This window comes from Canis aureus, chromosome 8, assembly GCF_053574225.1.
Source record: "Canis aureus isolate CA01 chromosome 8, VMU_Caureus_v.1.0, whole genome shotgun sequence".
Classification (NCBI taxonomy): domain Eukaryota; kingdom Metazoa; phylum Chordata; class Mammalia; order Carnivora; family Canidae; genus Canis; species Canis aureus.
Genome location: NC_135618.1, coordinates 52,314,535 through 52,327,412, shown reverse-complemented (window position 1 = coordinate 52,327,412; position 12,878 = coordinate 52,314,535). Strand labels below are relative to the sequence as shown.

At 42.1% G+C, this 12,878-nt stretch overlaps 1 protein-coding gene and 1 long non-coding RNA gene across 7 annotated transcripts in view; one reads left to right on the top strand and one right to left on the bottom strand.

The window, feature by feature from the left end:
• The window catches only part of LOC144319079 (uncharacterized), a 60,632-nt gene extending 52,484 nt beyond the window's left edge, over positions 1 to 8,148 (top strand). The window contains exon 3 of the long non-coding RNA XR_013384994.1: positions 8,020 to 8,148. This is a non-coding gene — a long non-coding RNA (uncharacterized LOC144319079). The remainder of the gene's footprint in view (positions 1 to 8,019) is intronic.
• IQCK (IQ motif containing K) overlaps positions 1 to 12,878 on the bottom strand; it is a 135,953-nt gene that overhangs the window by 79,583 nt on the left and 43,492 nt on the right. The gene's annotated exons all lie outside the window — the stretch shown is intronic.

Below are 12,878 nucleotides of genomic sequence, written 5' to 3'. Positions count from 1 at the left end.
GCCTAAGGAGAAGACAAGGCAGTTTGCAAGGTCACTGATGTGGAATTCACGGTCTCGCAGCTGTGCGTGTTTAATAGAAGAAAACACAGTTATTTGCTTACAAGAAAAAACTAGAAGGGTGGGGGGAGAGCCGTAATCATAGAAAATGCCCTCTTCATTAATTCTTACAGTAAGTAATAATGTGGCAGGTATTCATTTGTCTGACGTTCCACAGGGAAATCTGATGTCAGGACAGCAGAACAAAGTGGAGTTTGTCACTTGTATCTGAGGGAAGATTTGATGGTGCCTTTCTGTTCAGCTGCAATTTTCCTGCCTTAAGTATATATATTTTTCCTACGGATGTCATGAAATCCTCAAAGTAACAGTATTCCTGTTTTGGAATAGCAGGAGGAAAGGGGAACTGTAAATCTTGGGACAACTGGCTGGGCCAGCCCAACAAAGGGCTTTCACCCAGTAATGAAACCCCGAACCGCTTTGCATCACAATGAATCTCCAAAAAGCAAAATGAGATTTCTAATAGGCCTGTAAGCAGTAATATGAGGCCACCTTTAGTGACATCCCTGCTTTCATGGCTAAATAATGGGGTGCTGTCTAGTTCCCAAACCAAGAATAAGTATAAGAGAGCCAGTGTAAATCAGGCCAAATGAAAAAGACTTAATCTTCTGAGAGTAGTCCCTGGGAATTATCAATCATTTCAGCAGGTCAGCTTGAAGGGACAGAAGCCATGTCAGGTCCTTTTCTTTCTTTTGGAATCAGTGCAACTAGCTTCAGGTCAAATAAAAATAGAGATGGAGAAGAGGCAACCACTTATCATTGGGGAACTAGGGAGGGGGACGATCATTGGGGAACTAGGGAGGGGGACGAGGTGACATGTCAATCACAGGAGAAGGCAGCAGTGGCACCCTTGTCAAGGGCTTAAATCAGACAGCCTCAGAGCAGGCAGGTTTGCGTGTTTCAAGGGGCAAAACGGTACCGCTGAGTATGTTTCCAAGACGTGTCTTACGTGATGCTCATTTGTCATGTCCTTTTCATTTTTCCTTTTTAAGACTTATTTATTTTTTAGAGAGAGAGAGCATGAGCAGGAGGGGCAGAGGGAGAGAGAGAGAATATCCAGCAGATTCCTCACTGAGTACAGAGCCCAAATGGGGGGCATGATTTCACAACCCTGAGATTGTGACCTGAGCAGAAGTCAAGAGTCTGACCCTCAACCGACTGCACCACCCAGGTGCCCCCCCTTTTCCTTTTTTTCTTAAATGTAAATCAAATATATTTGAATTGTAAGAATCAATGCTATAATTCTGAGAATTTCTTTTCCTGATTCTGTGTGTATGCATGAATGCACACAATTGTTTCCCCTTTATTGAATGCTAGGTAAGAGATTTGTAAGACCTAAAGAAGATACAGCAAGCTTTCAAAATACACAAGGGAATCTGAGAAGTTAGTCTTTTTTAATATCTGCATCCAGTTCCAAAACCAAGAGGGACCATCCCAAAGTGGCATTTAAACAGAATAAAGCAGAAAGGAGAAAAGCTTGCTTTGTATTGAAAATTGAATCTTGGAATCCAAATTCTATCCACTTTTCATTAGGTAAGAGATTAAGTTGTTTTCTTGGAACATGAGAGCACAACCCTGATGCAAAGCCATTTACAAAATGACACAGGCTCTAAATCAACCATCATTTATAAAGCCTTTCAAGGGCCTAATATTTGATAACATCTGCGCTTCGCATACAGCAAAAGAGATTATCCAGTCCCTGCCCTCAGCTTTAACTGGTTTCCCAAATATTCTGTGTTAGAGGCATCAGTCTTGAGTAATAAACTTCAAATATTTGGAAGAAATACTGTAGAGGTTATCTGGAATGGAACATCCAGATATATGGTGACCAGCCATTAGGACTGGCCAAAGAATCTCACAGGATTCTTTTCTGTGATGTGAGGAACAGCTCTGAAAACCAGTAGAGAGCCAGCTACATTACTCACGAGCAGCCTTAAAGTGTGTTTAGAAACCATGACTACTAGGATGTGATATGGCTTTCACTCCCTCACTAAACTCCACCCTGGGGGACAGACACTCAGTTATTACCCCAGCATCAAGCTGAATCACTCTCCTAAGTGAAACACAGAATGGACTCCCATTTTACCAGCCCCATCATCGAAAGTGGCATATGGGTCTAGTCAACAGAGCTCACCTGACCATGTGAGAAGGCCAGGTACCCACCCTGCAGGTATAACCATCTTGAAACTCAGGATTGTGATACTTTATGCATTTTGATAAACATACCCAGGGTACTGTGCTATTTAGTCTCTTTGTAATGGATTACATGTTCTTTCTAATGTGACTCAAGGAAAACCTTCATGAGGGAGACCTGCCTCCTTCCCAATCTTCCTCCTCCCACTCCAGAAGGGGAGCCTAGGCAAGGGTGGGTATGTGAGAAGAGCAAACCACCTCCCCCTTCACCACTTCCAAAACCTCTTGCAGGAAATCTTAACTTGTTTTGTGTCATAGATCCCTTTTTACACTTGCTGTTTGGATTTCTTCTCTAAATAATATTTTATAAAATACAAAAGTAAATATATAAGATTTCAAAGCAAACCAGTTATATTGCAATACAGTTTATCAAGGGACGCCTGGGTGGCTTAGTGGTTGAGTGTCTGCCTTGGCTCAGGGCATGATCCTAGAGTCCCAGGATAGAGTCCCAGATTGGGCTTACTGCTGGAAGCCTGCTTCTCCCTCTGCCTGTGTCTCTGCCTCTCTCTCTGTGTCTCTCATGAATAAATAAATAAATTATTTTTAAAAAATACAGTTTTTCAAAATATTAAAAAAAAATTGGTGACATAATAATATACGTGCTCCTAGAGTATGCAGGAAATAAGAACAGCTAATGGCAGGTCAATCAACTACTGTAATTTGGAAGAAGTGACAAGAGTAGATGGTATTTCAGGATCATTGCAACAACTAGATTGGGATGTGAAAAAAATCTGATTGCTCTTAGTGATGAAGACACAGGTACTGTGGATACCCCTAAGGTTTGTTGTACACGTTCATAATTAAAAGTGAAGCTAAATCTCAGTTAGAGGTTAATGAGACTAGAGAGGCAATTTGTCTACCTTCCAAGTTCAGAGACCCCTAATCATCGACAGTTGTGGCTGGTGCTAGAGAAGGTGGGGGAGGGGGGGCAGTGATGAGGTTTACATTTAGGATGAGATTGAGGACTAAAGATTTAAAACTAAACAGGATGAATCCAAACAGTGAAATGAGACCATCTAAAAACAGAGTGACCAGGAAGTTATGGAATTTGTCCAAAAAGTTATTTAAAGGACTGCCTCCCAGATGGAAGGAAGATCCACTGTGATATGGTAGGGCAGTTACTGGGGAAAAAAATAAAAAGAAAACTTCATATATTTTTTAAAAAGATTTGTTTATTTGAGAGAGAGAAAGTATGTGCATGTGGGGAGGATGGGGAGGAGAGGGGTGGTAGGGAGAGAATCTCAAGCAGACTCCCCACAGAGCACAGAGCCTGATGCAGGGTTCCCTCCCATGACCTATAAGATCATGACTTAAGCTGAAACCAAGAGCCAGATGTTTAATTGACTGAGCTACCAAGGTGACCCAAAAACTCCATATTTCTATTCCCCCAAAGTTGTGATTTTTTCTGTAAAGTCCTTAAATATTCGAAATGGAACTCTAATTCCTGCTACTCCATTTCTGTAACTGGCTCCCCATTCAGCCATTTGCTCAGGCCTGGAATCTCCAAGTCATGCTTGACTTCTCTCTCACCCTACATTCAATCTATCAACAAGTCTTCTTGGCTTCAACATCAGAATATCCCAAATCCAATCTATTCTTGCTTCCAGCACTCCCAGCTGCCATCATCTATGTTTGCCTGCATTAGGCTCCCCACTGGCCACTTGCACTGTTAGAGTTGACTTCAGTCAACTGCCAACTGCCAGAGTGATCTTTTTTTAAAAAAAAAAAAAATTTATTTATTTATTTATTTATTTATTTATTTATTTATTTATTTATTTATAAGAGAGAGACGGCAAGTAAGGAGAGGGACAGAGGAAGAGAGAATCTTAAGCAGGCTCCCTGCTGAGCACCAGAGCCTGACATGGGGCTGGATCCCAGGATCATGACCTGAGCTGAAATCAGGAATTAGATGCTTAACCAATAGAACTACCCAGGTGCCCCCAGAGTGATCTTGAAAAGTAAATTGGATTACTTCAATCTCCTGCTTGAAACCCTCCAATAGTTTTCTATCATGCTCAAAGGAAAAAAAGGTGAAAAAATCTACTCTTTACCATGGCAACCAAAGGCCCACCCAAACTGGACACAGCCTAGCTTTGCATAGCTGGCTTCATTTCCTACCACTCTTTCAGCCCCCCTCACCTCCTCTTGTCTCACTAGTCAAGTTTGTTTCCATCACAGGGCCTTCAGAGTGGCTGTTTTCTTCTTCTGGAACACCCTTCCTTCAGCTCCTTCTGGTTGGCTTACAGGGCTCTGTGCAAATGTTACCTCCTTAGAGAAGTGTACCTGGGAGTACAGCTCTCACCCCAGCCCTGGGATGCTCCATCCACTTACATTGCTTTATTTTTCTTCAGAGCTCCTGGGTCTTCTATACATTATATAATATGTTTACATGAGCTTAATTATTGTCTTCCCACTATGGGGGTCAGGAATTTCTCTCACTTGTTCTCCACTCTATAGTACCTAGAAAAGTGCCAGTGCGGGTGGGGGTGGGGGGAAGCATTCAATAAGTATTTTTGAAAGAATGAATATTATTTTTTTAAGATTTTATTTATTTATTCATGAGAGACACACACAGAGAGAGAGAGAGAGAGAGAGAGAGAGAGAGAGGCAGAGGAAGAAGCAGGCTCCATGCAGGGAACCCGATGTGGGACTTGATCCCAGGTCTCCAGGATCACGCCCTGGGCCAAAAGCAGCGCTAAACCACTGAGCCACCTGGGCTCTCCAAGAATTAATATTATTATAGATAAGAAAACAGGGATGGGGAATCCCTGGGGGGCTCAGCGGTTTGGCGCCTGGCTTTGGCCCGGGCGCGATTCTGGAGTCCCAGGATCGAGTCCCGCGTCGGGCTCCCGGCATGGAGCCTGCTTCTCCCTCCTCCTGTGTCTCTGCCTCTCTCTGTGTGTGTGTCTATTATGAATGAAGAAAGAAAGAAGAAAGAAAGAAAGAAGAAAGAAAGAAAGGAAGGAAGGAAGGAAGGAAGGAAGGAAGGAAGGAAGGAAGGAAGGAAAGAAGGAAGGAAGGAAGGAAGGAAGGAAAGAAAGAAAAAGAAGAGAAGAGAAGAGAAGAGAAGAGAAGAGAAGAGAAGAGAAGAGAAGAGAAGAGAAGAGAAGAGAAGAGAAAAGAGGGATGCCTGGATGGCTCAGTCAAGCATCCGACTCTTGGTTTTGGCTCATGTCATGATCTCCTTCCTGGTCAGGAAACTGAGTCCTGCATTGGGCTCCACATTCAGTGCAGAGTCTGTTTAAGATTGTCTCCCTCTCCCTCTGCCTCTGCCCCTCCTACTCATGCTCTCTCTCTCACAAATAAGTAAATAAATAAATCTCAAAAAAAAAAAAACCCACAGAACTTTCTTTAATGTCAGGATTTATTAGTGGCAGAGTAGGTATTTGGTCTTTCTCTTGCTTGGTTATTCTGTTATCCACATTTCATCTTGCTAAACTAGTGACTACTGGGCAGCCCCAGTGGTGCAGCGGTTTAGTGCTGCCTGCAGCCCAGGGTGTGATCCTGGGGAACCAGGATCAAGCCCCACATCAGGCTCCTTGCATGTAGCCTGCTTCTCCCTCTGCCTGTGTCTCAGCCTCTCTCTCTCTCTCTCTCTCTGTGTCTCTCATGAATAAATAAATAAAATCTTTAAAAATAAATAAATAAATAAATAAATAAATAAATAAATAAATAAACCAGTGACTACTATTCTCCTAAGATTAAGGATAAAATAAAAGCAAGCATTCTTTACATCCACTATGAGTCCTCTGCAATGGATATCTTCAATTTTTATCTGCATGTCATATCCTCCCCTTTCTTGTGATATCAGCCCTCAGATTTTGCTTCAATAGCTCCACCTCCCTGTGTTGAGGGGAATATGGGTCACAGTACCTTACCTTCCCATGACCAAGGAGTCAATCTGACACCCACACTTAGCCAAGTGCATGCTGTTTTCCTAGAATGTGAATCTTGAGTGGACTGCAGAGAGTAGAGGATACTTCCTGGAAGGGTTGTCTTGAAAATACAGGTCTGTGCTTCCTGGATCCCTATACTTGCTTTCTAAGACCAAGTCCTTAACTTTTCCTTCCTGTTTGTGAGTTATCTTTTTTCTTCCAGTATATACTCTTTTCCTTAAGTAGCCTTTAAATTTCTGTTGATTGTGACAAAGCACTCTGATACCATCTTAAACCTCACAGCAACCCTGCAATGCCATGTCCAAGTAATAGAAGAGAGGAGCATGGCTTGTGAAGGAATTATTTCCAGGTTACGTGACTGTGGCAGGCTACATGATTGTTCCCCAAGATGTCCTTATCCAATCCCCAGACTCTTGAATATATATGTCCCCTTAAATGGCAAGAAAGCACTTTGTAGAAGTGATTAAGAATTTTGAGATTATCGTAGATTATCCAGGTGGGCCAATGATGTAGTCACAAGTATCCTTGTGAGAGTGATGCAAAGGGAGATGCCATTACAGTAGATGTGATGATGGACACCAGAGGTCAGACAGATGCAAAGAAGGGGTCATGTGCCTTCCAGCCTCCAGAAATTAGAGAAGACAAGAAAACAAATTTTCCTCTAGAGGCTCCAGAATGAATTGGTATTAGACTTCTAGCCTCTGAAACTATAAGAGTATTCTCTTATACTTGTGTTGTGTTATGTTATGTTATATTTGTGTTGTGTTATGCCAGCAGTTTTGTGGTAATTTGTTAAGGAGCTTTGGGAAACTAATACACCAACTAAATGGTGAAGCTCACACTGGCATCCAGCTATGTCTGCCATGCTGCTTCCCAAAGGCTCCCTGAGCTCATTCCCAAAGAGTCTCCTAGAAACAACAGGAAGAAAGAAAGGAAGTGGGACTGTGTGCTGCAGAGAAAGGGCCACCCACATGCCAACCTCCAGCTAGAAAGAGACGCTTAGAGGATTTGTGCATCCCGGCATGTCCTAAATTCAGGAAGCACCTCTCCTTCCTTCCTAAATGCTAATACAAAGAACAAAGATGATTTATTATCCTCATGAGACTCCTGGCATCTGAAGTTACTCTTCTAGAAGACAAAATAAAAAGATTTTTTTCCTGGGGTGCTGGGTGGCTCAGTAGGTTAAGTGTCTGACTCTTGATTTCGGCTCAGGTCATGACCTTAGGGTTGGAGATCTAGCCCCATGTTGGGCTCTGTGCTGGGTGTGGAGCCTGCTTGAGATTCCTCTCTCCCTTTGCCTCAGCTCATGCACTCTCACTTAAAAAAAAAAAGGGAAAAGATTCTTTTCCTTTCAACAGGGCATGGCAGCAAATTTTCTGCTGTGCCACCATTTAATTATGATCTTTAGTGCAACATGCATGCCATTTCCTGTGCCATTTAGAAGGCACAAGCGTTTTCCTTCCCACCATTAATTTTCACACAAACACACCATCATACGGCTAGTGCTTGTCCTCAAATGGCACAGTGACACTTTTGTTTTCACTTCAGCTTTTGGTCATAAGATACCTTTCACCAACATGAAAGTATTGTGGATTTTTTTCTTTTCTTTTTTTTTTCTCCCAAGGGTAGAACTTAGCTGAAAAGACATTTCACCCAAAGCAAGCTTTTCTTTTCCAAAACACAATCTTTGTCTCATTGAAGGTCCCAGTTTAATGATGTCTTTCATGAGCCTTCTCCCCTGGGGCATGGGACCAGATAGGCAGCAGGGCACTTTTGTTCCTGTGCTTATTTAGTGATTTATTTTTGCAAATGAATCTGACCAATTCTTTTTCAATCAATATAAAAAGTAAAACTTTTCTTGTTCTTACTATCATAGCAAAAGGTTTCGTTGTTTCTGATTGGCTGGTTGAGTCAGGACTCTATACCATGAAAGAGGATGATGCCAGATTCATAAATAGGAGTAAAGCCATCAGGAGATGTGATGTCATCCACCACCGCTGAAAGGTAGGGAACAAAACCCCTCATTGAGCTCTGATTAGAGCATGTAGTAGATTGTGTTATTGGTGCCAGTTATTACTTTTGTCCCTGGAAGAGAATTGTGTATCTCTACTCTGCCATATGGCTTGCAGTTTCTGCCTGGCAGTGGTGTCAACTTCCCCATAGCACTGCTATTCGACTTGGCTATGGATTTGTATTGCCCAATGAAATATGAGCAGAAGTAACGCTTGCCACTGCATGGATCAGCCACTGCTCTTCTCTCTCTGCCATGAGAGTGAGGGAGGGGGCTGTTCCTTCATCCTGGGTCCCAGAATGAAAAGAGTCAAAAGTGACATGCCGATAACATAAAAAAGGGTGGAGAATAAACGTCTGCCATTGTAAGGCACTGAGATTTGAGGGCTGTTTGTTACTGCTTCAGAACCTAGAGAAAGCTGACTACTTCAGGGTACTGAGCATAGTTGGGGCAATGCCATGTAGGAACACATATAAGTCAGGACTCTTCCATTTGCAAGTATTAGAAACCTAACTCAAACTGGCTTAGGCAAAAAAACTAAAAATTTTTAAAAGGCTTAGTAACTAAGGGGGCAGAGTTGACTTTAGGCATGACCATATAGAGAGGCCCCAAACAATGCCACAGAAACTCAGGCTCTGGCTGCCTCTCAGTTCTGCTGTTATCCCAGCAGCTCAAGGCTTATGACCTCAAAGCTCCAGCTCTCGAGAAAAAGAAAGGAAAACTTTCCTGGCTGCTTGGGAGCAATCATGGTGGTCAGGGGGATGCACAGCCCTGATTGGCCAGGCCTGGGTCACACACTTGGCTCAGAGCCGGAAATGGAATCGGCTCACCGTCCACATGGACTGATATTAGAAGAGAGGTGATCCTTCCAGGCACAGGAGGGAACCCTCTAACCAGGAGGAGGAGGAAATCAATGCAGGGTGGAGAGTAACATGAATATCTACCACAGAAAGCAAGAAAATGGAATAAAAAGAAGTAGAATAAGTACCCTCTAGTTTTGTAAATTTTTTTTACTTACTTAATTTATTTATTTTTGAGAGAGAGAGAGAGAGAGACAGAAAACACACAAACATGTGAGCAAGGGGAGGGGGAGAGGGTGAGGGACAGAGACTCCGAGCAGACTGTCTGATGTGGGGCTTGATCCCACTAACCCTGAGATCACGAGCTAAAATGAAGAGTGAGACACCTAACTGACTGAGCCACCCAGGTGCCCCTGGTTTTGTAATGGGTTGTAATTTTAATTCTTAAAGTAACTCTGTAGACAATACAGCAATGACAAAATAATTTAGAAAAGAAAAATAAAAGCTGTGTTCCTGTTCTTTGGAGTGAAACATCCTTTTGAAAGATTTCTAGGTCTAGAGTTATTTAATTCTATGGTTATCCTTGATTTTAAACATTTACTTTTTACAATATAGTTTATATATTTATTATTTATAAAGATTTATTTATTCATTTATGATAGAGAGAGGCAGAGACACAGGAGGAGGGAGAAGCAGGCTCCATGCCAGGAGCCCGACGTGGGACTCAATCCCAGGACCCCAGTATCGCGCCCTGGGCCAAAAGCAGGCGCTAAACCACTGAGCCACCCAGAGATCCCCCTAATATAGTTTATTTAACAAATATGTTTCTTTTATATGTGATAAAATCTTATTTTTATAAATTGAGAAAAAAATGTCAAGCGTTATCAATGTCTATATAAAATAACTACATAAAACGCAGTTATTTAAAGCTCAAAGTCTCGGAAAAGAAATGGGTAACTGAGAAGGGATAGACAGAGTGAAGAGTTTGCTAAATTAAGGGTAACCTGTAGGAGAAGGACCCAGCATTTATGTGAAAAGCAACTGGCAGCCACCTGTGACAAATGATCCTAACCTGCCAGCTGTGATCTGACAATATAATGACATCAAGCAACAAAGACAGCTGGGCTTGGTGGAGAATTTGTCTTACCCAGAATGTTAAAATAGAGCCAAACTCACATTTAAATGGCTCCCTAGGCTGGTAGATGGGATTCTCTGAGGCAATAAATGCTAACACACACATAATATACAGAGCTGTATCTTCCACAGCCGCTGCACACTGAAATCAGCACATAAGATGAAAATCACATCTAGTCAAAATTTCCCTTTAACATACCTCAAATTACCCATTGCATCTCTCAATTAGTGTCACATAGCCAGTGTTCTCCCAGTCTTAGCACTGATTACTCTAAGTACCAGGTGAGCTAAGAGGCAGTGAAGCAGATGGATTTACCATTCATTAATGGCAATGGACTCAGGAGCCAGGCTGCCTGGGTTCAATCCTGTCTCGTCGTTTGCCATCTTATGACCTCAGGGAAGTTATCTCTGCACCTCAGTTCTTTCTCTGAAATACAGCTGCCACTGGGAGCTAGTACTCATGGAATACCCAGCATTCCCTTATGGATCTCAGCATCCCTTGCAGTTGGTTTGGGGTCAGGCTCTGTGAGGAGAGGTGAGAAGGTTAAGAACATTCTAGGCTGAGAAGGTTAAGGTGCCTCCTCTTTTCTTCCTCTGCTTCAGTGACCTCAAAAATCATGTTCTAAATAGCCATAAACAAAAGGGCTGTCCAACCTGTGTCAGTGTTTGTATGAGCAAGAAGTAAGCTGTTATTACTTCAGTGTTGTTTATAACTGCAACCTAGCCTAACATAGCCTGACTCATACAAGGGAGACATAAAATTCCCAACCTGTAGGGTTATTGCCCAAGTTAAATTAGGTCCTATTTATCAATCGTTCAAAAGAGTACCTGAGTAAACACTATATAAATGCTTGGTTGGCAGGTAGTTATGTAGGTAGACAGACATACAGATGAACAAACAGAAGGAAGTAGTTATGTTATGAGGGGCACATAACACTGAGGACAACTTCCTCTTTCTTTCCCCCAAAAGCATACCACTGAATTAACTTACATTAAGTACATGCATACTGCAATCCAGCTATACACAAAAACTGTCCAGGAAGACATTTGTCACATTTGTCTGTGCCACATATGCCACATTTGTCTGTGTCATATTTCCATGGCATAGGGTAAGTACCCAACCAGCTTATGAATATGTCTGCTCTGTAATTTTAGAGCACATTTCAGCATTCAATACATATTAGCTAAATAAATGAACAAATAAATAACTCCCTTTAAATAGTTGGAACATAGCTGTTCGTATATGTATCAGTATTGGAAAAATGGTATCCCTTTCATAGTTGGCACCAGAATTCCTCTTAGGTAAGGAAGTAGATATGTTTAGATGAAAGACCATTTTATCGATGGAAAAACTGAGGCTCAGAGAGGTTAAGTTATCTTTGCCAAAATTCACACAGCTGGAAATGGTGAAACTTGGTCTGGAAGGTGGAGATGTGATTCCGGAGCCCAAGTACTTAACGTCTACACTTCCACTGCCACTTCACATTCTTACACCGCCCTTGGTAGATCCAGGATTTGACCTGCTGTCATCTTCTCCAATCCATCCCCCACTAGTCTTCTCAGTTACTTCATTATTCTTACTGATGACACCTTCAACACCATGACCTCCAGTCCACATGATTCCATGACCGGCATCTTCCCTTGCATCAGTCACTTAATAGAATGGCCACATCTTAGAATGGGTTGTCCCTGGAGACTGTCATATCTCAATTTTCCAAATTCCTGTTCAGATCGTAACCTCCCTATCCTCCCATCTTTCCCACTTACTCACACTTATTTATATTGTTTTCAGTCCTTATACAAGGCTAGGATTTGAGAACTGGTATCTAGAACAGGGCTCAGCAAACTATAGCCCATGGACCAAATATGGCCCATCACCTATTTGTATAAATAAAGTTGTACTGGAATCCAGCCATCCATTTATTCATGTACTGTCTATGACTGTATTCATGCTACAATGGTGGAGTTGAAGTCATTGTAACAGAGACCATATGAAGCCTGCAAAGCCTAAAAGATTTACTCCACTCTACAGAAAAAGTATTTATTAAAGGAAAAAGTATTACTGGAGCCATGTTCTTAGGGAAGCCCAAGACTCGGATTGTGTTAACCTTCCTCCTCTTTGGTGCTGGGGAGAAGTGGGTTTGGCATCAGAGGAGGGTGTGAAAGGAGAATAAGGTCAAAGTAAGGGAACTGTTGGTGCCATGCACATTCAGAATCAGGTCTCAGGAAGGGTGACCAAGGCCTCTCCAGCCACCATAAGGCTTCTGACTTGGGCCCACACCTGCTACTCTCTCTTTGCCCAGGGGCCATTTTCCTTCCATAAGTTTTTCAGCACAATCACATGAAAACTCAGTCTCCCCCATTGCCTGTCACTCCAAGCATCTCCGGTGGAGAAGAATAGCCCACAGTGCCCCCCCTTGCCCGGTTGACTGCCAGTCAATAGATACTTCCTTGCCCACGGCACATCCACCATTTAATCGAGGGGTCACGATGAGCTTTGAAAAATCTCATTGTTTCTTTTCCTTTTAATTTTTTATTATGGAAAATTTCAAAGATATAAAAAAGTAGGCAGAAAACAAAAATGAACCCATGTCACCATGCCAGCTTCAATTATACTGTTCTGCACATCAGTTATTCAGCGTCGTTCCCACCAACCCTGTCTACAGACATCATATCATTTCATATTTCATTCATAAATATTTTAGCATGTTTCTCTAAAAGGTAGTAACTTTTTTATCATGACTATGAAATGATTATCATACCTTAAATAAAAGCACAATAATTCTTTAT